This window comes from Podarcis melisellensis (assembly GCF_964234715.1).
Source record: "Podarcis melisellensis genome assembly, chromosome: 8".
NCBI lineage: Eukaryota > Metazoa > Chordata > Lepidosauria > Squamata > Lacertidae > Podarcis > Podarcis melisellensis.
Window position 1 is genome coordinate 58,455,361 of NC_138540.1, and position 27,464 is coordinate 58,482,824.

Below are 27,464 nucleotides of genomic sequence, written 5' to 3' on the forward strand. Positions count from 1 at the left end.
TGGAAGGCCCTTCCCTCTTGTGGTGTGTCTAGTTCCCACATTCCTTGGCTTTTTGGCATTGGCTAAAGATGTCCAGGGTTCTGGGTGGAGTTGTAATAAGGTTTGTTACTGTATTAAAAACCTGCTATAATACATAGCAGCTATATCATTATGATAGTGCTTTAGTAATTTTTATCTGATGTGTTGGATTTGTTTCTTTTTGCAGCAGTCATTGTGATTTGTTTTATGTTATAACAATCCTGGGATCGTTAAAACAATGAAGAATGGGTTTATAAATGGAAGGAAATGAAATAAAGAATTATCTCAACGTTAATTTCTTTCTTCAGTATAGAGTTTTTTTTATTCTGCCCTTCCGGTGGCTCTGCGTCTTTTAAACTGCCAAAACTGTACTTTAATAATACATTAGGACAAATACGTTGTAATTGGTATACTTCATTTTAGTTTATGGCGTGGGACTTTCTAAGAGCTGAGGGCAGTGTACATAATTCTGTCTCTGATTCGTACAACAACCCTTTGAGGTAGGTTAGGTGGAGAGGCAGGAACCTGGCCAATGGTCACCCAGGGAGCTTCATGGCTGCGTGGGGATTTCTGAACCCATGTGTCTCCAGTATTGATTTTTGTCATGTAAGCCATTATGGGGGCTTTTGGCCAGTTAAGTGGGAGCTTGCATTTGAATGAATAACAATAGGAATATTCCCATTTTGATCCATGCTGAGTCAGCAGTGTTCCCTCCCCTTCATTCCCCAGAGGGTCCTCGCAGAAGCAAAGCCCTCCTGTTAATTGTCTTATTTGTTCCCTTAGGCTGGAAGTCACATTGCTAATGTAGGTCACTGAGCTTTCCAGGAGAAATTTCCTGCCTCAAGTTTTGATGGGCAGCAGCCATGAAGGTCACTGCTCTTGAACAGACACACACACATGCACACACCCTGTGCAGAGTGCCCAGTGGCTTCCTGCTTAGCTCACCTGGAGGGAGAAGCTCTTTTGACCAAGATTTTATTATGGCATTGTCTCCCCAGATGTGGGTTTCACCTTCTCCCCAGCTGGCTTGTTCTTTTCCAGCAGGCAAAGTTCCAGTAGCCAAGGTTTCTGGACCACTTTTCCTCCCCTGTGTGTCTGGGCCATTGTCCAGGAAACCTTTGGACCCTTAAAATGCTTCTGGCTAAGCCTTCCTACAAAAGATGGCTTCCTTCAGTCCATCCGCCCTAAAGCAGTCTCAGAAAACAACTGCCCTCTACTATTGAAGGTTCGTTCATGAACACCATTCAGGTGGCAAAGGTGTGTTTCTGGGGGATGAGGAGAGGGAGAAGCCCTGCTTCATAGCTCTGAAGCTTTGTTCTCCATTAAGGAGCAGCAGCCCCTTGGCATTTTCTTACCTGACCTTCTGTGTGTGAGTTTCAGGGGTGGGGATTGGCCAGTGTTAATGACACCAGCCTTTGCCAACCAGGTGCCCTCTGGATGCTACTGGACTACAACTCCCATCATCCCCTGCCGGCAGGGGCAGATGGCAGTGGAAGTCCCACAACGTCTGACCCAATCACCTTCTAAATCCGGCCTGCGGACGGTCCGGGAACCAGCGTGTTTTTACATGAGTAGAATGTGTCCTTTTATTTAAAACGCGTATCTGGGTTATTTGTGGGGCATAAGAATTCGTTCATTATTTTTTCCCCAAAATATAGTCTCGCCCCCCACAAGGTTTGAGGGATAGTGGACTGGCCCCCTGCTGAAAAGGTTTGCTGATCCCTGGTCTTGAGTGTTTTATGCCATGGGTTATATTGTTTTACGGTGTGTTTTCTCCTTTTGTTAACTTCTAGGTGCGTTCTCTGTCCTCAAAAGCGCTTTTTAGAAATGGCCTTTGCTTCCTTGAGTTTCTGTGGGGTGCCTGCTTCTGCCTTGAGGCTGCAGCTGTGTGTCATAATTGGACATGTAACCAGTAGCTTTCCACTGGAGTCTCTCTGGAGTGTGAGCCAGATGTTGATGCAGTAAAGTGGGTTAAGTGCCAGAAATTGGGCTGAAGCACAAGCAGCGTGCCCCCTCCCTGCCTTTTTGCTGTTTTGGGGTCACCATTCTGAATGCAGTATCATTGTCTGGTGATGAAAACACCATCTGCCCCATGCCATATGTCCCCGTGCCTGTTTCCCTAAAGATACACTCAAAACCCAGTCTCCTGACCCAAGACAATGCTAATGTCTGCCCAAGGTGGATAACTGTGTCTTCGGATGGGATTTATCTGGTCCTCTGACTCTTTAGTGGCTGTGTATTTACTGAATCTGGGCGTTCTCCGAAATCATACCTGCTTGGGAGTGTCCATGTTGCTTGGACTGATTTGGCTAGCAAAACAGGGCTGGGTTCTTTCAGGCTCTGAATGTAAGAACATTGTTTGAGATCTAGTCCTTGCCGCTTGCCCAAGACCTTCACCACCCTTCAGCTTCCCTGAAATAGGTGGTTAAAGTGTTTTCCCAGGGTATCTGTTTCAAGTTGCAATTTATATTCTACCTTTTTCTCTGAAGAACTCAAGGTGTGGTGTATGTGGTTCTCCTTAATACAACAACCCTACAAGGTAGGTTAGCCTGAGAGATGGTGTCTGGCTCCCAAGGTCACCCAGGGAGCTTCATGGCCAAGTGGGGATTTGAACCCTGGTCTCCCAGGTCCTAGTCCGAGACTCTAACCCAGGGGTCGGCAGCGTTTTTTGAGGCCGGTCTGATCCACTCCCCGGCAGACCTCTCGGTGGGCCGGAGCGTGCATGCCTATGCACTCAAGCTATTTCTGGTGCTCTTCCAGGTTGGAAGAGCACCAAAAATAATGTGTGCACATGTGCATGGGTGCTCCTCCGTCCCGGAAGTGTGCTGGAAATAGTGTGCATGCATGCATATGTACGCTCATGTGTGCACACATTATTTCCGGCGCTCCTCTGACCCGGAAGTCGGTCTCCGCGGCAAGAAACAAAAGGGAAAAAAGCACAGAATCCCCATGCTGATCCACGGAATGGCCATGGGCCAGTTCCAGGAAGGCTCATGGGCCGGGACTGGCCCATGGGCCTTAGGTTGCCGGCCTCTGCTCTAACCATTGGGTGCAACCAAACTCAAACCTATTGTGCTACAGGGAAGGGGAGAAAGGTGTAAGAAAGTCTGTTCTGATAAAGTCTGCCATAGACAGCCTTAGAAGGCTGACTTTTCTGCCAAGGCTTGAGAGCGATCACCAGTTCTCAGGATTTAGAGGTGCTCTAATGAAGGCATTGTTCCTTCTGGCCTTACTTCTTAACTCTCTCCCCACCCCCTTGGTGTCCTGCCTGGGTGAACAGGTCTTGCAGGTTTTTGGAGTACAACCGAAACCTGCAAAGCACATTTGACCAGAGACTACAGAGGTGTGCCAGGAAAGAGGAAGAATTCATGTTCCATGAGCTGCAGAAACAGTCTTGTCTAAGCAAAGCTGCATGTTGTGCTAACCCTGTGCCTAAAAAGTCTGCTTAAAACCAGCCACTCTCTGTCAGCAAAAGCTCTGTGTGCACCACAAATTCCAGATCATGGTCAGGAGGAGAGCATGACTCTCTTTCCTGCCCCCCATTCTCCGTGCCACTTTCCTGCTGGAAATCACCTCTGAAGGTGCTATTTGCAGCGAACAGCTTTCAAATGACGTGGTTATAGACAGGAGCTAGGAGGAATTGGCTGCTTGAATCCTGGCCCCGGGGGCGCCATCAGGTGGCATCTGGGGATAGGCAGGGCTCAAGATGCCACCTCCAGTCCTTCACTTCCAATGTTTATTTTCCGTATTTTTGCTTTTTTGCCCAGTCATGTGTTAATTTCCTTGAATTGGAAGCAGTTGGGGCCGCTCAAGGTGTCTGTATATGATAAGACAGCCTGAGCTATGCTATGAGTGTGTGTGTGTGTGTGTGTGTGTGTGTGTGTGTAGGCGCCTTGATGCTTTTCTTCCCCCACCCCCACCCCTGGGGCAAGGGGCACGATCCTTTGCAGATCCCAGTGCTGCCTTGTGGAGATGGGTGGGAAACTGCAAGGGTCAGGGTGGGTGGGTGTAGTCCTAAGTACCATATTTTTTGCTCTATAAGACTCACTTTTTCCCTCCTAAAAAGTAAGGGGAAATGTGTGTGTGTCTTATGGAGCAAATGCAGGCTGCGCAGCTATCCCAGAAGCCAGAACAGCAAGAGGGATTGCTGCTTTCACTGCGCAGTGATCCCTCTTGCTGTTCTGGCTTCTGAGATTCAGAATATTCTTTTTTCTTGTTTTCCTCCTCCAAAAACTAGGTGCGTCTTGTGGTCTGGTGCGTCTTATAGAGCGAAAAATACAGTATTTCTTGATGGCCTGTGGTTGAAGTTTCGTCTTTCCTTCCTCACTCCAAAATGAAAGTTGGAGGCTTTTTAAAGGCTCCTGGGGGCACAAAGGCCACCTGAGAGCAGATGGAGCCTGGGGACTTCCTGCCAGAGCAAGCTGGTAAAATTCCTATTTTGAGCTTGCTTGGTGGTTTTAGCCAAGCCCCTTTCCCTCTCAGGCTTGGCTCCCCACACACTTTTGCTGCAGCTTGGGGATACCAGCAGTGGCCTACCTTGTAGGGCTGTTTTATAAGGATGGTTGGGAGAGCATGGGTTTAAGGCGTGTATGTGTGTGTGTGTGTGTGTGTGTGTTTAACTTTATTTTAAAATTACCTACAGAAACAATGCAAAGAATTGTACTCATTAGCAGGTTTTGAGTAAACGTTTACAAATAACAAAGTTTATATAAGTTATAAGATTACGGTAAATATAAAAAAATGAATGGAAAGGAAATAATCAGGATTTGATACTGTGTTAAAATAAACTAGAAAAGGAGGTTAAGGGAAGTCTGAGGGGAGGGGGGGACTATTTGGGATTAGTGAATTATGATATATGTTATAATGTAATTTTGAGGGGGAAATGGGAAATGTAATAAAAATTATTACAAAAAAAACCACACAAAAAACTTTATTTTAAAATTCTATCCCACTTTTCCTCTAAAAGGGAGCCACGGTGGACAAACAACCAAGAGTCAAATCAATGCAATAAAATAAAAAAATTTGAAATGTTTGAAAACGTTAAGAACATCTCAAAATATTGTTAAACAGCCACGTATCCTCGCAGGTAATAATTTCAAGGTTGCACAAAACAGGTATCATTCAGCCATCAAATGTGTGGATGAACACGAATAACGTGGCAGACCGTCACCTCACCAGGGAGAGATTTCCACAAGCGGGGAGGCACCACCAAGAATGCCCTGCTGTGTGTCAGTAGCAGCACCAACAAGACGTTTATAAAACTGTCCCCATACCTACTTTTTGAACCAGGGTGGCTAGGGGGTCACACTCTGGCTCCTGGGCTCCTGTTCCACCAGAGCTTTATTGCTACTTTGGGCTGGGCAGACTGTGCTCCAGGCTTCCTGATCATCCTACTCAGCAGACCTGAAGGGCCATTTGCCTCCCACCAAGTCCTAGAAAGCTCCAGCCTCAAAGTTTGCTTTTGGCTAGTATGAGCAATTTACCCATGCTTGGCAGGAATTCACTAGGTTCACAGCCTTCTTTGCTGTGGTGTCAGTTTTTGAAATCCCCTCGCCTGGCTTCACATGGCCAGAACTGCATTTGCTGGGCTGCATGAACAAGCTCCTTGTAATGTTTGGTGGCCTCTTTGTGCTTAACTCAGCCTTCTTCCCCAACCTGGTGCTCTCCAACTGCCTTGAATTATATGGCCATACGATGCTGGGGCTAAAGGGAGCAGGTCCATGTCATCTGAGGCTAAGGAGAGCTGTAGTCCAAAGCCGCTGGAAGGTACCAGCTTGGGGAAGCTAGCCTGGACCCAAACTAAGCAAAGACATGCTAGCATTTGCATGATTTCTAATGGGCAAATAGGTTTTAAGACAGGAGAGCAACCCTCCAGGGAACAGAATACTGATCCTTCTTTGCGTTTTGATGATCGCAAATTCCTGATTGCTGCCTTGTGACTTTCAAGGTTGCATTGAGGGGAATAGGGAATAGAGTGGGGAGACTCTAGTGTAACAAGTGGGGGGCAAAATGCCCCTTTAAAAGTTTCCATGAAAGGAGCCGAGTTTCTGGTGAATGTGCTTGATTAGGAGGGAAGCGAGGTGAGGGGGATTTCCACATGAGCCGGGAGATGGATGGTGGAGGTTTCTGTTTGCATAAACACGCTTTCTGTTTGCATCCAAAAATCCCTCCCTCCCTCCCCCCCTACACACACACACACACACACACACACACACACACACACACACGGAATCCATGCAGCGACAGGCGGAAGCAATGGTGCTGCTGCAGCTGGATCTGTCTAGCAAAACCAAATGAGAATTCGTTCAGCTGTTCAAATTAGAACTTGGCCAGACACGCGCAGGGTTTTCATGCTCCACATCTTCCGCGCCAGTCGCTAAAACAGCAAGGAGAATCTCTCTGACAAACCGATTTATTTTATCGCAGCAGGAGGCCTTCAAGGACTACTGCCCAGGTTCTCAAATGTGAGCTTTTGTCATGCCAAGTTGCCTTCCTTCTTATTTCAAGGGTCCTCCCATTGTCTCACCATGGCAAGGCCTCTTTTGAGAGAGGATTGCAGCCTAACAACCCTCAATTTCAGTGCCTCGCCCTCCGCTGGGGAAGTGTGGAGCCTGGCGCTTTAAGCCTGCAGGCCCACCCGTGAGGTCTGAATGGTTGGGGCAGTTAACCTGCAAAGTCGTCACAATGCAGACTGTAGCCATTGTACGCATGGTGTGTGCATTATTATCTACCATTGACTCAATTGCACTGACTTAACTCGGCAGTGTAATGCAAATCCAAATAATTGTAAGCCGCCCAGGGTGGCTGGGGAAACCCAGCCAGATGGGTGGGGTATAAATAATAAAATTATTATTTATTTCTTATCTGCAGTTGGCCTAACTACTTGCTCTTCCCTCACATTCCCACAGTGGATTCATTAACAGGATCCTTCTCCATACAATGTTTGCTTTGGAAGCAAGATCTGTACACTGAGAAGGCTGCCTCCTGCTTCTCTTCCTTACATGATTGCAATCTCTTAGGTCTACCAAGAATGACTTTTTGAGTTTACCTTTTCTCAGCATGGCATGTAGAAAGATGATTGCAGGGGGAAAAACCCTGGTGGGGTTTTTTATTTCCTCGGATTTCTGCAAATTCCTGGAGGGTCAGGCTATCCATGGGTACCAGCCAGGGTGGCTACATTCTGCTGCTGCTGCCAGAGGTACTATGCCCTTGTATACCAGTAGCTGGGAATTGCGGGGGGGGGGGCAGAGTGCTGTTCCCTTGCGTCCTCCTTATGGGAGTTGTAGTCCAAAACATCTGGAGGGGCACGTGTCGGCTGGAAAGGCTGGAGGGCATCAGAGCTGCTCTAGCCACTGTCTCAGAGCAGCTGCTGGACCAGAACAGCATGCATCCGCAGGCCCCTTGGAGTGATTTTTGACTCACTTGAGTGGTGTTTGTGTTTGTGTTGGAAGTGGGTGGCCTGCCTGCGTGGAAGATGTTACAAAAATACACTCGGAAAAGGCCCAGCATACCAGAAAAAGACGCAGTGTGGATGGTTCCCACAAGCCTAACATTTTCATATTTCCCATCTCTGCCAAGTAGCCTCTGGGTTTGGTGTTAGAATAACAGGCTTGTTTGTGAAGACACCGCAGCTTTTGTTCAACTGGCAAAAAGGGTCTTTTTCACTCCCTCATTCAAGGCTGCTTTCTCTCTCCCCCCCCCCACTCCTCTATTTTTCTTCTTCTTTCCTGTTTCCTAAGCTGCTGTGGGAAGGTTGGAGAGCGTTTGAAGGGGATTCCTTGAAAGCACCCGGACGCTTGAGAAGAGGGGAATTGAGGGGGCTCAGTGAAGCAGAAGGATTTATGGGTTCATAAGGTCCTATGCACAGCCGAGGCTGCCCCCATACGTCCAATAAAAATCCAGTCCACATGCAGGGGCCACAAGCAGATTCCAGCCCACCCGTGTCAGGGGAAAGCAGCAAACGGCCTCCAGAGTCACTCTCCAGTTTCAGATGGACACTGAGCCTGCAGTGAGACACTTCTGTGTTTCACAGAAGTGTACCGGCATATTCACAGAAACATTGGTTGTTGTGGAGCATGGCTGGGCTGCTGACCTTGTGGAGAGGGCTACATTTCTTATGGGGTTTCAGCTGCAGGTGGGGCCAGATGCAAAGGTGGGTGGCTTTTTCTTGCTTTCTGCCACCTGCATGAGCTTAGGCTGGGGGGATGGAGGCTACCAACCCCACCTGTGGGAATCATCTCCAGGAGGGTGTGCAGCTGGTGGCCATCTCATGTTTGCCCTCAACATCTGGGTATTCAGAGCTATACTGCTCCTGTCTGTGGAGGTTCCATTTTATCTGACATCACTAATAGGCAGGGCTTTTTATCAACTGGAACTCAGTTCTTGCACCTCTTAGGTGGGCACCATTGCCATTATAAGAGAGCAAGGGAGGTGTTCATGGTGAGTTCCAGAACCTCTTTTTCTAGAAAAACAGCACTGCTAATAGGCAGTTATATCTCTATCCCTCTCCGTATATCAATCACAACCCCTTTTTGATGAAGCTACAGCTGGTCCCTTGGCCTAGTTGTTGTCAATGAGGATGGTGACCTGGGGCGCTTTCTTGCAGGCATGTGGCTGTATATTAGGGTGGCTTTGCATTGCCTTAAAAGTCCATGGTCGCTTTTTAAGCAAGTTCAAGGGTGGGGAGAAGCAGCTTCTCAGTTTGTCCTGCTTTTGGCAATGCCGTGTGCCCACACTGAGCCAAGGGACCCATTCTCCTGGGTCAGGCCCCCCTTTTCCAGCTTATCCTCCTTTTGCCCTGGTCTCCCAGGTGAGGCAGCATTTCTCTCTCTCCCCCCCCCCCCCCCGCTCCTCAGTTGGTTGTGCCTTCATGGGAGGCGCTCCTTCCTTTTCACATAAATCTAGAAGGGCCTCTGGCCTGCCATCATGTCTGGTGCCCTCCCCCTGGGGAACCCCCACATGCTGGCAGCTTCCAGGGCTCTGCTATAAACAGCGATTAGTTGCTTGGGGTTCGAGGCCTCTGAGAACTTCACAAAAGGTCTGGCCTCGCTGCCTTTTTTCTCAGGACTTAATTAATTCTCTGTCAGTCTGCACGTCTCTTTTCTTTTTGAATTCTCACCCCCCCCCCAATTTTCTTGTTTGCTTTTTCTGCTTCCAAAGTTCCTTTTCTGTGGCGGTGCTGCGGATGGGTGGGGGCGTCTTTCTGCATCCAAAACATCTCCACACACACCCTCGCATGCACACCTTTTGCGAGCAGCCCACGTCTGCTCCTTGCCGCCTGCTTCCGAAGTTTCCTCTTTCTCTGTTGGCCAACACAGAGGTCTTCATTCCTGTCTGCCTCCATGACTCCCTTGTTTCTCTGCTCTGTTACCAAAACTGCCCTCCTCTTCTCCATTCATTGTGTCTTAGTTTCCACTATCAACCTCCCCACCCCACTTTTTAAATGTTCAGGGTGATTTTCAAAAACTGTTTGTACAGTGCCGTCAATGTACTTTTTAGAGTAGCATGAGTTAAGAAAGGGGGGAAAGGGTATCTGCCTGCAAGGAGCTTGCAGTGCTGGGGGCGGGGGGAGAGGGGACAGGAGAGCCTCTGGGGAGCAGGATTTTCTCTTGTCAGTCTTGAACCACCAATATCATTTGAGTGACTCACACATGAAAGATCGAGCAAAATGACAGGAAAGGAGAATCCTACTGAACATTAGGCAGACGGAAAGAGCTGTTCAACAGTGGATGGACTTCCTCAGAAGGTGGTGGACTTTCCTCCACTGAAGGTTTTTAAACTGGTTGAATGCCCATCTTTCAGTGATTCCTGCATTGCAGCGGGTTGGACTAGATGATCATTTGGGGGTCCCTTCCAACTCTGCAATTCTGTGATTCTATGAACTGGAGTTTTGGTCCATGTGAATCAATCCTAGAGGCCCCACCTTCAGTGCAGAGGGGAGCTGGCTGCCAGCTGTGTTGCTGATGTGCAGGGCAGTTGCACAAAAGCAGTGAGTGCGCACGTGGGCACTTGTCAGGCATCTGCTGGAGCTTCACGGCTGGCACATTTTTGGAATGCCATTTCAGCAGCAGCTCCCCTCGGGCACTCTGGAAGCCGTGGAGGCAGAGGAGCTGTAGGGTGTGGGGATCTGCCTGGGCTGGCAGGAGCAGAGCAGTGATACATTCATGTTTACATCAGTGCTCCTTCTCTCTGCCCTTGTCTTGCCATGCTTCTGTAGAGAGAGGAGCTGCCAATGGAGGCTTCCTGCTGGAACTGAAGAGAAGCCTCCTTCCTTGAGGGCCTTGAAGAAAAACCCTTCATAAACACAAAAGCAGAAATGTTCTCTGTTTGCAATGAAGAACAAGCGCCAAGCTTCTTCCTGGCATTTTTTTAAGGGGTGGGGATGTTGGCATTGCCACTGTGCAAACTGCAGGATGCTGTGAAATTGGGGCAGGACAATGGATTTTTGTTGTTGGGGTCAGGACCGATGAGATTGGTCAGTTAGTTAAGTATTTCTATTGTTTTACCTGATCTAGGAGGGGCAGATGCCACTCACAGCCCACTCTCCAGCTATGCCCATGGGCAGGACCCCCTACCCAAAGTGGCTTTAGTAAACGTTGCCTCAATGTTGGTCCCATAAAAGAGAGTGAGTTACCTTCAGACTTCCTGTAGTAGGTAGGGCTCTCTGGTGGCAATTCTGGGGAAGTAAACCTGAAATAAAGAAGAATGCATTTCCAAATGCTATTCCTGAAATGAATGGCTTGAACTATGGACTTCATTCATGCATGGGCTACCAGGCAAGCCTCCTTGGGGAAGAGAGCAATTTGTAGTTAGTATGTTACTATTAAGTAAAGAAAAATGTGGCGTTGGGACCACAAGGTTCATCTAGTCCAACCCCTTGCAATGCAGGAATCTTTCACTCAACATGGGGTTTCAACCCATGTTCCTAAGGTTAAGAGTCTCATGCTCTACTGAAGTCTCACAGACTTAGCCAGTTTGGCAGGTACAATCACAGGATAGGTTTGCCAGGTGGGATTCCAAGCGCCATTTCATCGCTAGACAGGTTTATAATCGCTAGACAAGTTTATAGTAAGGAAACCATGTGTGTCTCCCCCAAAGTGTGATATGCCGACAAAGTGGAAAGCTGCTGTTGAATTCAGTGGAAATAGATTATTATTTATTTAGAGCATTTGTACCATAGCTCTTCAGCCAAAAAGGCTCCCAAGGTGAATTTTTTTTTAATAATAATTTTTATTAAGGATTTTACATTACAAGAAATAAAAAATAATAAAAAAACAGAAAAAAAAAAATATCCAACAAAAATTGTTAAAAACAATCAATCTTTTCATCTCCTTATTTTTCATTTACTTGTTTCTCGGACCTCCTCGTACCACCCTTTTTTGTATTCCAAATCAAATTATTAATTCAACAATTTCTTTCCCTCTTTTTGCTACCCAGATCTTATTCTTAAATTATTACAATCCCAAGGTGAATTACATACAATTAAAAAGAGACATTTCCCTATCAGAGGCTTGCCATAAAAAAACAAAAAATGACATGCAAAGCAAAAGGGACAGGGAGGGAAGAGGAAAATAAAAAACTTGGGCACCACTTTCTACACAGCTGTTGACCAGTTGGCACAGTTCAGGGGGCAAGAGGTGCCTGATGGAACTGGCCGTCCAGCAAAGCTGATGAAATGAGCCTTTTTGCTTCTTGTCTCCCCATTCTGCCCCTCCCCCCCCCAGTCTTATGGAATGACTGCCCCTGGGATGACAGTGAAGAGGAAGGAGGAAGAGGCTGGTGGGACTGGCCTGTCACAGCAGAACCGGTGGAGTGAGCCCTGCTCCTGAGCTCTCTCTCACATACTACAGTGTATACAGTGGTACCTCGGGTTACAAACGCTTCAGGTTACAGACTCTGCTGACCCAGAAATAGTACTTCAGGTTAAGAACTTTGCTTCAGGATGAGAACAGAAATCGTGCTCTGGCGGCCCCATTAGCTAAAGTGGTGCTTCAGGTTAAGAACAGTTTCAGATTAAGAATGGACCTCCAGAACGAATTAAGTTCTGAATCAGAGGTACCACTGTACTGTCTTACTGTGTGAAAATACCCTCATAAGAAATTGTCTTGTATGACATGGCCCCAAAATGCTATCCCACCCACCCCCACCACCAAGTTTACTAGTTACTTCATTCTTCAAGGGACAGGCCTCAGTTTCTTTCTCCCGCCTTTCCCCTGGCAAAGGTCCATTTCTCATTAATCCTTATGTATAGTGTGGATGTGGAATTTCCTCTTGGAAGAAAGCAGCTCTGTTTCTGAGATCTTCCGGCAAATCCTTCGAGCTCTTTGTGTTCTCTCCTCCATCAGCTCCCCCCCCCTTGACACTTCAGTGATGTTGTCTTTGTGGTGTGGGAGTTGGGGGTGGACGTGTTGGTGTCACACAGTATTATCGGGATGTAGCAAAAGGTGTGTTGCTTCAGATTCCGCAAACTGGAACTGTATTGTCCTGTCAGATACCTGGCTTCAGATTGTGTATAATAGAGAGGGAAAGCTCTGATCCCTAATTGTGATTCTCCCTTGCAGGCCTGATTCCTGCTAGCTGATGAGTTTTCCTGCACTGTCAGGGTTGGAACCTCCAGTGAAAAAAGATGGGCGTAAACAAAGGCTGCATAATGAAGTCGGTCAGGCCTTGGGGAGATTAAGAGGCTGCCGGCGCAAGCGGTGCCTCCAGCTTTGCCAATTTTTCCACTCTGAGCTTTTCAGTTTGGCCAGGCTGTGGTGAGCGTGAGAAAAAGGCTTCTGTGAGCATTGCCAAAAATCATGAGAGGAGCACAATCCACCATACTGCGCCTGGAAGTCCCTGCGGTCCTTTGACAGCCAGCCGTTGTCCTGGAGATCCAAGGACTATCTTTGACTGGCTTCCTTTGTATGCCTGGGGATCTGCAGCCAAGGGTTTAACCTGGAGCCTCTTTCTTTCCCGTCTCAGGAGAATGCTAAAAACTTCCTCAAGGTGCTGGTGTTGCCACAACTGCATTTGGCTGTTTACTTTTTGGGGGTGGGATGGGAAGCAAAGAGGCCTCCTGTTTGTGCCTCAATCACAGCTGAGCCCTCTTATCTCTTCCTGCACCAGCAGAACCTGCCTTTCCTTTCCTTTTCAGCTGGACAAGGTGAACCAGGGCACCTTCTCTGCCCGCCGACACCTGTTTGATCCCTACTCTCTTTTTTTTCATCCTTCCAGTGCTCAGGCAAAGGGAGCATAGATTTTTGGTGCTTCTGTGGCACACGCTTCACACAGATGTCTCTGGAAAGGCATGTGGTATGCGAGATGTCCCAAGAAGCAGCAACCTAGATGAGGGCCCAAAGCCAGGACTACAACAAGGCCACAAGATCTCTCTCTTTTGCAGCCAAGTATGAGCTGCTGGGATGCAGGTGGTGCTGTGGGTTAAACGACAGAGCCTAGGACTTGCCGATCAGAAGGTCGGCAGTTTGAATCCCCGCGACGGGGTGAGCTCCCGTTGCTCGGTCCCTGCTCCTGCCAACCTAGCAGTTCGAAAGCACATCAATGTGCAAGTAGATAAATAGGTACCACTCCAGCAGGAAGGCAAACGGTGTTTCCGTGTGCTGCTCTGGTTCGCCAGAAGTGGCTTAATCATGCTGGCCACATGACCTGGAAGCTGGACGCCGGCTCCCTCGGCCAGTAAAGCGAGATGAGCACCGCAACCCTAGAGTCGGTCACGACTGGACCTAATGGTCAGGAGTCTCTTTACCTTTACTATGAGCTTCTGTGGATATATCTCTGCAACCTTTGCCCATTGATGGGGGCTGCTGGGAGTTGTGGTTCAAAACATCTGGAAGGCAAAGATTTGCTGTATCAGACACTGTGCTGGTAATAGACAGGCAGCACACACAGCTAGGTCTTTGGCTCCTCAGCCTTGGCCTGCCTTAGACTTTGATCTCCATCTACATAATGGGAATAATAGTTACCAACTTTTGCACAGTGGAGGGGAAGCACAATGAAGCTTGCACATGGGAAGCCCCGTGTAAACAGAAGTGAGTAGTAGGCCAGGGCTGGAGGCCAGAAGGAAAGCTGGATGTGTGGTGGGTGTGTTGCAAGAGTTGTATGATCTCAAAAACAATGTGTCTTGCGGAATATGGAGCACTAAGCCTTGGGGGCAGGAAGGTGGAGATCCCAAAAGAAGTCTGCTTACCCTCATATTCCCCCCTCTTTAGAGTAACACAGGGAAACCAATTGAGAGCACAGCGGTGTCTGATACCCATACCTAGTTATTTGCAGAGAGTGCCCGAGGATTGAAGCAAGTAAGCCAGGCTGCACTATTATTGGTCTTTAACCCTCCAAGTTCACTGGCTAGATCACCTTGTGGAAAAATCCACCTCATTAACAGGCAGAGATAGTCACTCCTCTTTGAGCCAACTGTGCTTGTTTTGAAAAGGTCCCGAAGGTTTTAAGTTGTCATCTTACTTTGTGTTCCTCTGATCCCTGGAGGATTATGATGCAGATAAGGTTAATCTCCCCTATTGGATCAAAAGGATACAAAGAGGTACACACAGGACTTCAGCCATAACATGCTAAAAAGGTAATTGCTGCTCAGCTGTAGGTCTGCCTCCTTTCTCCTCTGCCTGACGATACTCAAGAGACTTTGTTCTTTTAGATCTACTTATTTTGAATTTGGGCAGGATGGTTACAGAAGTGCAGTGGTGCAACATGCAGCACCTACTTTCATTGTATAGGCAAAGAACATTAAGACTTTCTTAGAATTACTTGCTCTTTTGTAACTTTGCATTCTCAATAATCACCATTCTAGGAATCCTTTAAAAATGCAAAATCAGATTTGTGTTGCGTTCCGTTTTCAGGAGAAGTCCCTCCCCACACTATCACACAACCAATGCCAACTAAACTTGGGGAACATCTTGGATAGTTTTTTGGGAAGGGACTCCAAAATGCATATCCCATAGGGGAGCCACAATGTCACTGTCTCCCCTCAAAAGACCTCCTATCCATCCAGCATATGGCTAATTGCGTTCCTAAGCACCATTGTAGATCCATGATGAAAAGGAAGCCTCCCCTTTCAGTGTGCAATCAGAATTAATCTTTTGGTGTGAAGTGGCTGCTGAAAAGAGGAATTGACTTGAGCTTTTGAATCCTTGATTCCAGTAAGTTCCCCACCAGGGTTCCTCAGAGTTCATATTTGTATGTGAAAAGCCTGTTGGACAGCTGACAGGGTACTGGCCTGTTCCAAGGATTGATGTGAGTGTGTGTGTCTCAGGGAGAGAGAGAAAGAAGGAAGGAAGGAGAGAGTGTCCTTGTGTGGTGTCTTGAAAAATATTTTTCTGCTTCTGTATGAGGGTTGGAAAGGCCTGCTTCCTCTCTGGCTGTTGGAATTGAGAGCCTGTTCGAAACCGATTCTCAGAAAATTCTTTGGGAGTTAAACATTTACCCTTGATGCCCTTAAGGAGGCTTAAAGTCTGGTGGTTACTCAGAAGGAAGAGGCTCTCCCGCTCTGCTAGCAAGGGACCCTCATCTCTCTTCTCACTTGTGGTATTCTAATATAAATTCCTTCTATATTTTGAACTGCTGCAAGCTGTGTGGTGTCCTGCCATTGTGTACACCAGCCCTCTGTTTGGGACTACAACTCCCATCAGCCTCAGCCAGCACTGCCGCATGTTGCTAGGGCTGGTGGGAATTGGAGTCAAAAACACTTGGGGGGCACTTTGCAGAGCTTCCACGCTTTTGCCTGCCATGATGAGTATACTGTTGCCCTCCTGTTAGTATGACATGCCTGAGCCCCTCCCAGCTGTGGTCGGGTACCCTCCTGACGCCTGTGTGGTAATCCTTGCCTCCTGCCCCATTTCTGAGTCTGAGAGGAAAACTGGAGGATTGGCTGCTGCCTTGTCTACGGTTCTAGAGCCTCCAGCCTCACTTTCTAACTTTACACTGGAGTTGGGGGTATCCCTGGCCTCAGGGACAAGTGGAAGGTTAGGATCCTGCTGATCACAGCCTGTTGCTTGGTTACCAAGGGCAGTTCCAAATTGTGAACTGCTTAGATATGGGAGCGGATCCTTCCCCTGACCACAGCTGTTTGTTTAGATGGGACCCTTTTGGCCAGAAAGAGTAGAAGCGAAGCCATGAGGGGAGACTTGCTGAAACTGGCATATACTGCTTAGAGCTGCCTTTCCCAGGCTTGGGGGCCCGGATGTTGGTGGACTACATTTCCCATCAACCCTGATCCTTGGCCATGACAGCTGGTTGCAGATGGGAGTTGTGGTTCAGCAACATCCAGGGACCCGAGGTTGGGAATGGTTGGCTCAGGAAGCCTTTTGGCCAGTATCTGTAAACACCTGTGATTCACCTGCAGTGAAAGGCATTTCAAAGGGGAGCCGCGAGATGTGACAGCCATGGAAGGAGGGGCGCCTGGGAAGCCGGGTGGAGTCCCCGACTGTCTCTAGAAATGTCATCTTTTCTTCATGACTTTTCTCAAGGCTGCCGGCTGGGAGCAGGGAGGGCATGCGTGGCTTGATCCATCTCCTGCTGCTTGCCTGTGCTTGCAGGAGGGTGTAGCCCATGTGTGTTTGTGCTGAATGCCTTACTGCTGACTGCATAGGCGGGTATATACCCAGAGGCATGGCCAAAAGGTAGAAATCCAGGCGGGTCCTGGGGTTGGCATCTGGGTCAGTTCAAGAGGATGATGATAATCCCCACGGCTCAGTGTAATTATTTTAATTAAATAATAATAATTTCGGGAAAGTAAATGACAACTCTAAAACTGGAAATAACACAAGTTCAGCCACAAGCATTGGCCAGAAAGCTAAGCCATTTGTACAAATTTCATGGAAGCAACTGCAGAGCATGAAGGCAGGGAAGGAATGGGGAGCAGTGATCACAGCCTTAACAGAAAGCAAAACCAACAGGGTATCCTGTGGCATCTTATTGTGGCCTACACTGAGATGGACTGAAGTCTATGTGATTTTGCTGCAAGGGACTAGCACGGTGACCCCATGGAAATTGCCAGAAAGCGTCATTCTTGATCTTAACCAACTGCAAGAGCAGAGGATGATGCTGAGAGCCACTCCATTCAGTATCCAGAGTGAGCCACAGACTTTTCTGTTGAAGCTGAACATGATGGAGACTCTAAAATAGCCTGTGCCATGCTCTTTCTAATGCCTGTGGTGAGTGCCCTGAAGTGGATAGCATTTAGAAAAGTCATCTGTGGTGTAAAGCTGGGGGTGGGCAACTTTAGGCCCAGGGACCAAATACAGCCCTCTGGGCCTCTCTATGGACTCAGCTACACATTATAAACATGACACCAGATCGTGCTGTAGAGTGGATTCCAAAGTCAATGGCACATTGCATTGGAAGCTCCCCCCCAATAGCATTTATTTTTCGATAGCGTTTTTTATATCTGTAAAGATCCAGCCTAAATCAACCTCAAAACTCTCCTCAGGCCACACTTCCCACTGGCTTTGCGTTGAGTGTTTTGGTCTGCCTTGAGTGTATCCTTGAACTACGATAAATGTGTCATGCTTGCTTTGATGAGGATAGAGGTGTGTGGCTGTGTGTGTGTGTGTGTAGGTGTAGAAATTAGCATACTGTACACAGGTTGAAAATTGCATTGGTTGCTCCACCCACTTTTCCCTCTGGCCATGCCCACCACTGTCATGTGGCCATCGTAAGGTTGCTCAGAAGGGAATGTGAGACCTTGGGTTGGAAAATGTTCCTCACCCCTGGTGTGGGAACTGTTGAAGGAGTACCAGTGTTGGGTCAGGTTGAGCAGAGAGCGGTGAAAAAGTCCTCCTGAGCAGCTGGCAGCAGCAGCAGCAGCAGGTCACCTGGGCCGGTGCTTGCCTCTTCCCCTTTCCCCAGTTCCCACACAGCTCAGGAGAGATCCCGGAGGGCTGAGGGCAGGCGGGTGGCTGGCCTGTGTGGGAATGACGTCTACAGGAGCAGAGAGGTGCAGCCAAGCGAGGTTGGATTCCAGGGCTGTGCACTCATGGCTGAACATTGTGCAGATTTGCTAGGGGGAAGGGTGTCAGGGGGGTGACAGCGAGTGAGAGAAGGGAGGCCAAATTCCAAACTGAACCTAACCGAAATACCTTTAGTCAGTAACTTGGTAAGCTGAAACACTCTTGGGTAATGATGTGAATTTTCATACTGAAATATTGCTCGTTGTTTGCAGGCAAAAGGCCCCAGCCTCCACCCCTAGCATCCTCTCCAGGCAGGGCTGGGAATGTCCCCTATGCCTGAAACAGCTGCTGCTGTCAGTCAGTGTAGACAATATTGAGCTTCATGGACCAGCTGTATGACTTGGTAAAAAGGCAGCAGGTTCCTATGAACTGCATTCCACAAAGATGAAATTTTGGTCTCTATGTTCTGCTGATGTCTTGTCTTGATTCATTTATCAAGTTTTTTTGTTAGGTTGTTTAGACAACAGCTTTGGTGGTCTAAAGTCCACTCTATCTTATTCATGAAGTGTTATTATTCTCTACTGGCTGGTTGAAGGCAGATGAGTTTGTTGTTGTTGAGCAGTGAGATAAGAGGGCACCGAAATGCAAAAAGTCCACAGGGTATCCTAACACAGGCAAAACACACAAAGAGAAAAACAAACATTAACAACAAAATAATGTAAGTTCAACTCAAGGAGCCTCTGACAATAAAGTCAAAAGAAAAATAAAAGATGTGTGAATGAAATTGATACAGAGATACACAGGGTATAAAAACACAACTTATATTGTACAGTACAATGAAGGAAACAGGAAAAAAGAAAAAGGTCTTGCTTGTTTACAAATATTTCAAAGGGATTTGCCACCTGTGTGAATTCAATATCATATGTTTATTAAACAACCCCCTCCAAAAGAGAGGATCTGCATCACCCCTAACTGCTCAAATATTATAGCTCAGCTTCTCTGAGATAGCAGTGTCAAATTAATAAATGTCTGTAGCAAAACTAGAAGCCTTTATTTCCATTCAAGCCCTTTACAAGCTGCTTGATGGCTTCAAGTTCTGTTGAATCATGCTAGAACCAAAAACCCCTGTGGGAGAATGGCTCCTTTCAGGGTTCTGAGAGGTAGGTAAGGTTTATTTGCTTCCTTTGTTTCATAAAATGTATACATTGCTTGATTGTAAAAAACAACAACCCAAAACCTCTTAAAAAGTGGTTTACAGAAACAACAAATTTTAAAAAAATAAATCACAACCATACTTTAAAATATACAAAAGTTAAAATACTAAAACAGATTAAAATGACCTCAGCTTTCTAAGCATCTGGATAGGCTTGTTTAAACAGGAATGTTTTAGCAGTAATCGAAAAAAGTACAGTGAAGGTGCCGGCGTGATCTCAGTAGACAGGAAGTTCCAAAGAGCAGGTGTTGAAATGTTCTCTCCCTGGCCTTGGAGTCCCATTGTTTCAGATTTGGGTCCATTTATTATTTTGGGTAGAAGCTGACCTGTTTGTCTTTCGTAGAAAGCAGAAGAGCACTGCGTAGCAGGTGAATGAGCCCCAGTGCTCTGGCTGATCTTGCGGCCAGGGTGGGGCGAAGGGGACTGAGTTGGCACCTGGGCTTTTTGTGAGGTCTTGTCCCTCTGTTGCGGTGTTTTCTGTGACGTGGCCTGTTGCTAGTGAGGAGCTGTTTTTAGGTTAAGCTGTGGCAGGCCTAGTATCTAAGGCTGCCTTCCCTAAGGTGATGCCAGCCAACTGTTTCAGACTACAGCTCCCATCAGCCCCATCTTCTGCAGGCTGGGGCTGATGGGAGTTGTAGTCCGATACAGCCAGAGCTCACCACCTTGGTGAGAAGGCTGTCCTAAGGCCTGTGAAAGGGAAGTATGGTTGTCCCTGGATGGAGGGTAGATCTCTGGTTAAAATATGACAAGCTTCATAGTTGTGTCTGCTGCTACAGGGCAACATGGCTGCCTTTCTGGAAACTGTTTTATTCAGCTACTCTGAAACTTGCAGCAGAGGGAGGGGACCATTGCCCCTATAGATGTTGTTAGAATCCAACTCCCATCAGCCCCGAGAATCAATGTGGCCAGTAGTCAGGGGTGACCTGGGAGCTGTAGTCCAGCAACCTCTGGAAGGCTGCAGATTGCCCACAGCCCTTTCATATGTCCTTGTCTCTACAACATGCTCTGTTTTCGTCATTTCAGCAGTATATTTTCGAGGAGGGGTAATTTTGTTGGATAATGGGGAATTGGAAATGCTTGCTGATCCACTGCTGGGTGCCCATCTGCCTTCTGCCAACCCTGGCCTGGAGAACTCAGAAAATGATGTTGGGAGCAACCATTGTAATAGAGTTGTCAGTGGGTGACTTTGATGGGTGAAGGTTGATGCCTGGCCCATGGCTCATTCTGCAATGTAGTTGCTGATCGGGGCAATGAATCTGCTGGTTCTGGGAGCTGAGACACAGGTCTCTCTCTCTTGCTTTCTCTCTCTTTCTCTTTATCTTTCTGGTTTTGTTGGGTTCTTGTTCTGGCACCAGGGAGTCTACTTTTTAGGTTTATCTTCCCCTTTCTTAGGAAGGGACTGGGTTCCCCATCCTGCAGGCTGTCGTCATGATCTGGGTGTCAAGGGCAGGACTTAGACTCCATTATGCCCAGTCAGTTGGCAGTGCCTTGTCTGACATCTAAAGACTGAAATAGCCCACGAGGAGGTGACTCGGTTCATGTGGGCTTTGCGTCTGCTCTTGAATTTACGTGGCATCTGTTGGCCACATCCTCTTCCCACGGCGCATAGAGTGGCACCAGCAAGCGCAGAGGATTCCAGAGGTTGCATACTGAATTTAGTTGCTCAGAGGTGCTCAGGCTCCTAGTGATGTTCTCCGCAAGGGAGGAAGTAAGTGGGGTTTGACATCCTGGGGGTTTATGAGAGTAACCTGTGGCTCTTAAATGTGTGTGTTTTGAAATGGCTGAGCAACAGAAGCGGAGATACCCCTTCTAGCCTGCATGATAAATGGTGTCCTCTCTGAGCAAGAAGTACGGTACTATGGATGACTCAGGGTCTCATGTGTGATATATTTATACAGATTTCCTTGTTCTACATGATGAAAGCACTGTTGGAACCTCACAGACAGGTTTCCTGTAACTGAAGGATTAAAATCCCCTTCCTATTCTTACCCACTGCCTAGTCAATTTCTGTTTGCATTTATGAACACAGTGATTCTGTGGGAGACCTGGATTTGAGAGCTTAGGGTGCTTCTTTACATTTCCTGGGTTCCATTTTGACTGGGATGCAAAAAAAATTGGGGTGGATAGGAACCCCCCTGCCCTGCAAAGTTTTGGACTTCAAATCCCATCAGCCCAGGCAGCATGGCCGTGTTGTAATGGGCCAAAACATTTTATGGAAATCATAGAATTGTAGAGTTGGAAGGGATCCCAAGGGTCATCTAGTCCAGCCCATTGCAATGCAGCAATATGCAGTTACCCCATACATTATCAGCACCGTACTCATAACCAACTGAGCTAGAGAAGACACGCAAATGGCTGGCTTTGGAGGACACCTGATTGGGGAAAGCTGCATTAGGCAGATTTAGAGTGCAGAGGCCTCTTGGTAACAGCCAGCTATGGTGGTTAAGTGGAACCTCCAGGTCCAGAGGCAACCTACCTCAGCATTCTAGATGCTCGCTCAAACTGGAGGAGGCTGCTTCTTCCATGCCCTGCTTGTGGGTGCGTCTGAAAATGGCTGGATTCTGGCCACAGCTAGAGATGGCATGACATTCTTTGGTGGACTATTGGTCTGGTCCTGAAAGGTCTTTCTCATGTACTTCCTTTGCAAGCAAGTTTCAGCCCTGGCTCTTTTCATTTTGGAAATGAAGAAAAAATTATGAAAGGCTATATATACATGGCAATTCAGGTGAGCAGTTTTGCTGACCCAGAGATACAGTCCTGTAGCCTGTATTTCCTGCGGAACCCTTGGGTAAAAGAAGGTAATCATGAGGAGGGAAGCTGGATGGAAGTCTGTTGTAAATCCACTTCTGGTTGTGGGTTCAAGAAAGAGGCTTACTACTTTCCCCTTGTGATTTTTTTTTTAAGGAGTGTTCTTTACTTTAAAGCAGCCTTTGCCAACCTAGTGCCCTCCAGATGTGTCAGACTAAAAACCACATCAGCATCATATGGGATCTGGAGGGCACCAGTGGCAAGGGCTGCTTTGAAAGTGCATGCTGTTTCGTCCCAAAAGAGTGCACTTTTCTCCCCACCCTTAGAACACCCCATTTCATGGCTCTTGCAGCCCCACTGCATCTGTCTGTTTTCAAGCAAAGTCATGGAACCGTATATTTTGTCCATCAACCCCTCTCTGCATTCGTCTCCCTCCCTCAAACAAACTATCCGCTATGCAGCTCTGCGTACTGGTCCTGAATGCAAGTGGGTCAACCATGCCTGCACTGCTGGCTTGCGGCTTCTCTGTCTCTTTCCCTGCTTGTAGTGATAGGTGATGCTTTTGAGGTTTCTCTCAAGCCCCCTCCCTTCCCATCCTATAAATTGCATGGATTGTCGTTTGGTGCTTCTGCAGCGCCATCTGGCGGACACTGCAAAGAATTTGACAAAAACAGATCACATGCTTTACTTAAAAAGAACCGCCAGCAGCAAAACTTGCGCCAGATCGTACAGTTGATTATACAAGTTGTGTAGATTTGCATGACTACTTTTGTGCATATCATTGGCCTCTACTAAACAAACAAACAAACAAACAAAACAAACCTATTCCATTAAATTTAGGGGAGTGGAGGGGAAGGAACCTTCCAGGGCATTGTATACCCTTGGAAATAAAACAAAACAGTGAGAGCATTGCCCACAGACTGTGTTCAAGCATGCCTTCATTACCATAAGGGTTAGGAATTTGCTTGAAAAAGAGGAAAGCAAGCTGGGATTCTCAGAAAGCTGGAGTTATTATCCAGTGCTGCAATTAGTAGATTTTCTACAATCTTGTGGAATTGTGGTACCCCTTTCCTGAGCATTACACCAGAGAAATGAGAAAAGGTAGGCAGTGCCTTCTTTTATGACCAGTTACTATGGACTGATATGTACACAAGCCTTTGAATTTCACATAATTGCACCACCAGTTTACCAATCCTGTAGGACATTTGCCTGTTCATAACTTCTCACATGTTCCTCCTACTGTGTTAGTCATTTGGGGCATGATGATGATCTGAAAATAATATGGAATCAGTGCTCTCACAGTTTACCTAAACTTCCCATACTGCCCTCCTGGAGATGTTTCTTATTTTCCACAGTTAAGTAACTGTCTATTTGCACTACTTCTTTCTGTGTGGGGCCAGCGTGGAAGCAGGAGTCTCCGCGGAACATCTGTCCTTGATGAGGCTGAAGGCTGCTGCTCCTCCTCTTCCTGCAATCCCTATTAGATTGCACCATTGTCCAGTTTCAGGTTCTCCTTCCTTGGGGACGAGTTGCAGACCTTAAGACCCTTTGTGTTACTGAAAGTGGGCGTCCCTTGTGAACAGGTTCAATTTCATGAAAGTTTCAGATAGGGCAATCTGTGTCTCCTGGGATACACAAGCAGCCCATGAAAAGCCTTATCAACAGCAGCATCCTTTTGACACAAAGGGACTCCCCCCCCCCCCGCCTTGCTGTTCTGGTTGTACGTTTGGATTTGAACTGACCCTGCAGTGGTAATCTTTGCTAAGCAAGCAGGTACTTCAGGAACTAGTTTGGATTCAGCTTTAGGAGTTTGTGGCTTTGTGTGGTTTTTGGATAACTTGAATGACTGGGTCCGATCCCTGGGGATTATGCTAGGTGCATTTCTGCACTGATAAAACAAAATGCAAATTTTGCTTCAAGGTGACCTGTATTCTCCCATTGGTACAGATGAAGCTAATTAAGCAGACGGGTGCTCATTTGCTGGTTTTACATAATCTGATACACTTTTGAGTTCCAGGTGTTCAAAAGGACTTGAAAAGTCCTAGAAAGGACTTGAAAAGATACGGATTTTGCAGCAAACCAATAGACAAAGAAGCTATTTGGAGTAGCAAAGGCCTTTGTTACTATTCTTCCATTTCCTCTTCTCCCCACTCCCTCTCTAAGATTTCACTACAAGAGCAATGCCTGTCATTGTAATCAGTGTGAATTACAATGGGGCTGGATCTCAAGCGTGTACCTCCAGGATTGGATCTCCTTCCTCTCCTGCCCCCTCCCATTGGAATTCCCCACTGAAGTCAAGAGTAGGATCCATCAGTTTGGCAAAGCTGTGGTGGGGCAAGACAGATCACACTATAATCCAGCATATTCAGGATATAATAGTATCTGACATATATTAGCAGTCCCCTCCCAAAAAAGTAACCCAAAGTGCCTTCCAGCATCAGATGAACATTAGAACCGAATATTAAAACCTGAACTGTTGCAGGTGTTGCCAGTGCCATAGCTGAGGCTGAGCGCATGTAAGCAGTTTGGGCACAGCCGCCTTATGAGTTTGTGGCCAAGATTTGCACAGGGGATTCCCCACCTTGCACCCACAACCAATCTGCAGTGCCCACTTGCAGAGAGCAGCTTCTCTCAATGGGAGGGTATTTTCAGTTCTACAGCTGAGTTTGGGAAGAATATAAAGAAGCAGGATTCGGGCTGGGAGGAGTGGGGAAAGCTGGTTCTTTGCTTGGTGGACCTGCGCTTTCTTGAACTGCTGGCAGCTTCTCACATCTGTTATAAGGCCCCTGATGCTTTGCAAAGTCACCGAGTGTTAGGCTGGGGAAAGTGTTACTCACCAGGGAAATGTCGAGTAAGTGTACAATCTGGCCTGACACACACACACACACACACTGGTCTGAGCTGAGCCAGAGGGTGACTCAGCTCTGAGAACGGAAGAGACATCCCTTTAAGAATTGGTATAAAGGGCTGGGAGTTTTGCAGATGAGAGTTCCACAGCAACTGTCTCTTTCGGGAAATGAATAAACTGTGCATTTGTGCATCTTTCAAAAACTCTGACTGGAGCATGTGGCAGTTGTGGGTCATTTGTCTTCCATGCACAAGCTGCCTCTTGAATCATCTGGCACAGAATCTGAATCCCTTAGAAATGTTTGTTTTTGTTTTCTTGTAAGGCAATGTTCCCTAGCCCTCCTTCTTAGGGGAAGATGGGGCAGGACCATGGACTTATGTGAACGTGGGGGTGAACTGGAACGGGGAGGGCCTGATTCTCACATAATGCTGTGCCAGAGTTTCTTTAAGCTATGGTTTGTTGAACAAACCACAAGCTGCCCCACAGTTGATCCAACAAACCTTGGCTTGTGTTTTCAAAGTTTGGTGTGTTTTCCGGCTGCTTTTGTAGCTTGGTACAGTGGTACCTCTGGTTGCGAGCGGGATCTGTTCCAGAGGCCCTTTCGCAACATGAAAAGTATGCAACCTGAAGCGCCGTATCTGCGCAGGTGCGTGGTGTGTTTTGGCGCATGCGTGAAGCGCGATTGGCGAAACCCGGAAGTAACCCTTTCTGGTACTTCTGGGTCACTGCGGGACGCAACCTGAAAAAAGCTAACATGAAGCAAACGTAACATGAGGTATGACTGTAATTGTCTGGGGTGGGTGAGGTGGCCAACCAACCTTCCTCAGCTGAGAGAATTGCTATCTCCTGTCACTTTCCTGCAGGGGCTAAGTAATTCCGCAGGACACTTAGACCAAATGCACTGTCTCTTTTTCTCAAGGGAGCAAAGAAGTTCAATTGCCTGGAAGTGAAAATGTATTTCCCTTTATTCTGGCCTATACACTGTGTTGCTTTCAGAAGGATTTTAGCCTTTTTAAGCTCAGTAGACAAGAGTCACCGCCCTCCACAATTTCAGCATCTGTAGTCAAGCACAGCCCACCTTTGGGGCATGAGACTGGAAATCTCTCTCTCTCTCTCTGATAGCACAAGCCTATTTTTTTAACCAGTTGATTTCTTTTGTCCCTTCCTTGCCTTTTATAGAATATGCTGTACACAGGGACTATAAATAGGCCGGCCTTCCCCAACATGGCATCTTCCCAGACATTTTGGACTACAGCTTTCATCAGCCCCAGCCAGCACAGCCAACGATCAGGGTTGATGGGAGTTGTAGTCCAAAATATATGGAAGGGACCAGGTTGCAGGGTAGCAGGAGGGGATGGAGGCTACACTAGGATGTTTCACAGGGAACTGGCTAAAATGATGCTTTCCTTCCTTGGTGGTGTTGGAAGCTGAAGAGGTAACAGGGTTTAGTGAGCAGGAAGAGGCTGTGGCAGAGAGCAGTCCAGATTCAAAGGCAGGAGAGGAGGGGGGACAGGAGAAAGAGATGAGTAAGGCTGCTGAAGACACCATGGAGTCTCTCCATCCTGCTGCAACCAGTTCCCCTCTGTCCTTGTCTCCCAGGACCAGAAGAGGTATGAAGAGGGAGGAGCAAAGAGAGACGAGACAATGGAACCTTAGGCTGCTGGGAAAAGGAACCAGGGGAGGCACCTTGGAGAGCTGTGGGAAGGTGGGAACCTTCATTCCTCACAACTGCTTCACTGGGGCAAGATCTACTGGGAAGAGTCACTAGGCCTGCACTGTTTTGTGTTCTTTTGAATGAAGAGTTAACTTCACTGACACAGGGTGTTTTATTGCTGGCCTGCCCCTGACTCAAACTTCTGGCAGTGCTGTGGGCATGTAGTGGGAGGGAGAGCTTTTGCTCCTCTAGACAATTTTGAACTGAATTTTTCCTCTGAGGATCATTTGGCTGAGCTTGCACCCTGTCCTTGATGGAACCCATCCCCTTTTAACCTCCTGCCTCCCTTCTTCTCTCTGCTTGCCCAGCAGTAGCCTGTGGTTGTTTGCATACAATATTCTCTCAAACAGGATGTGTGCAGAGAGTGCCTTGTCCTTCTGCTCCTGGGTGGCTTCTGGTGGCTCTTCCCTCTGTGTGTGTGTTTGATTTGGACTGTTGTGATGGTTGAGGCTGTTTCAGTTGCTCCATTCACAAGAGAGGCTTACTGTATTTTTAACAATTTCATATGAAAAAGCAGTAGAACGGGCACAGTGGCCGAGGAAGCAAACTGCACAATCAAGTTTATTTCTGGTTTTTCTTCACAAAGGGTAGGTGTCCTGGCGCTTTGGAGTGGGGGTTCCCCCAAACTTTTCCACACATGCTTTGAAATATGTGCTATTTTCTTCATCCTCCCACTGGTCTCTTCAAGCCACAACTCCCATCTGTTAATTCTCTGGGCGAATATTTACACTGCAGAGGATAGAGTAGAGTGACATTATTATTTTAATAAGTCCACAAACTAACGTGGAAGTTTGGAGAACTGAATTTAGTAATGGAAATATAAGGAACCAAAACGGATAAATTTTCCCATCTGTAGGTGACCCTTTGGATATCTTACCTCCCAGGCTCTGAAATGTCTTAAACCACAGACAGTGGAGATGACTGGATTTCCTCTTATCTTATTTTGACCTGAGACCCAGATTGGAATCAGCCTAAATTAAAAGCAAAGAATCCAGGAAGCCTGTGAAAGTAGACATTTTTGGGGTG

The 27,464-nt window shown here is 47.3% G+C and overlaps 1 protein-coding gene across 5 annotated transcripts in view; it reads left to right on the forward strand.

Moving 5' to 3' along the window:
- Nucleotides 1–27,464, forward strand: part of MACF1 (microtubule actin crosslinking factor 1) — a 287,679-nt gene that overhangs the window by 53,637 nt on the left and 206,578 nt on the right. The gene's annotated exons all lie outside the window — the stretch shown is intronic.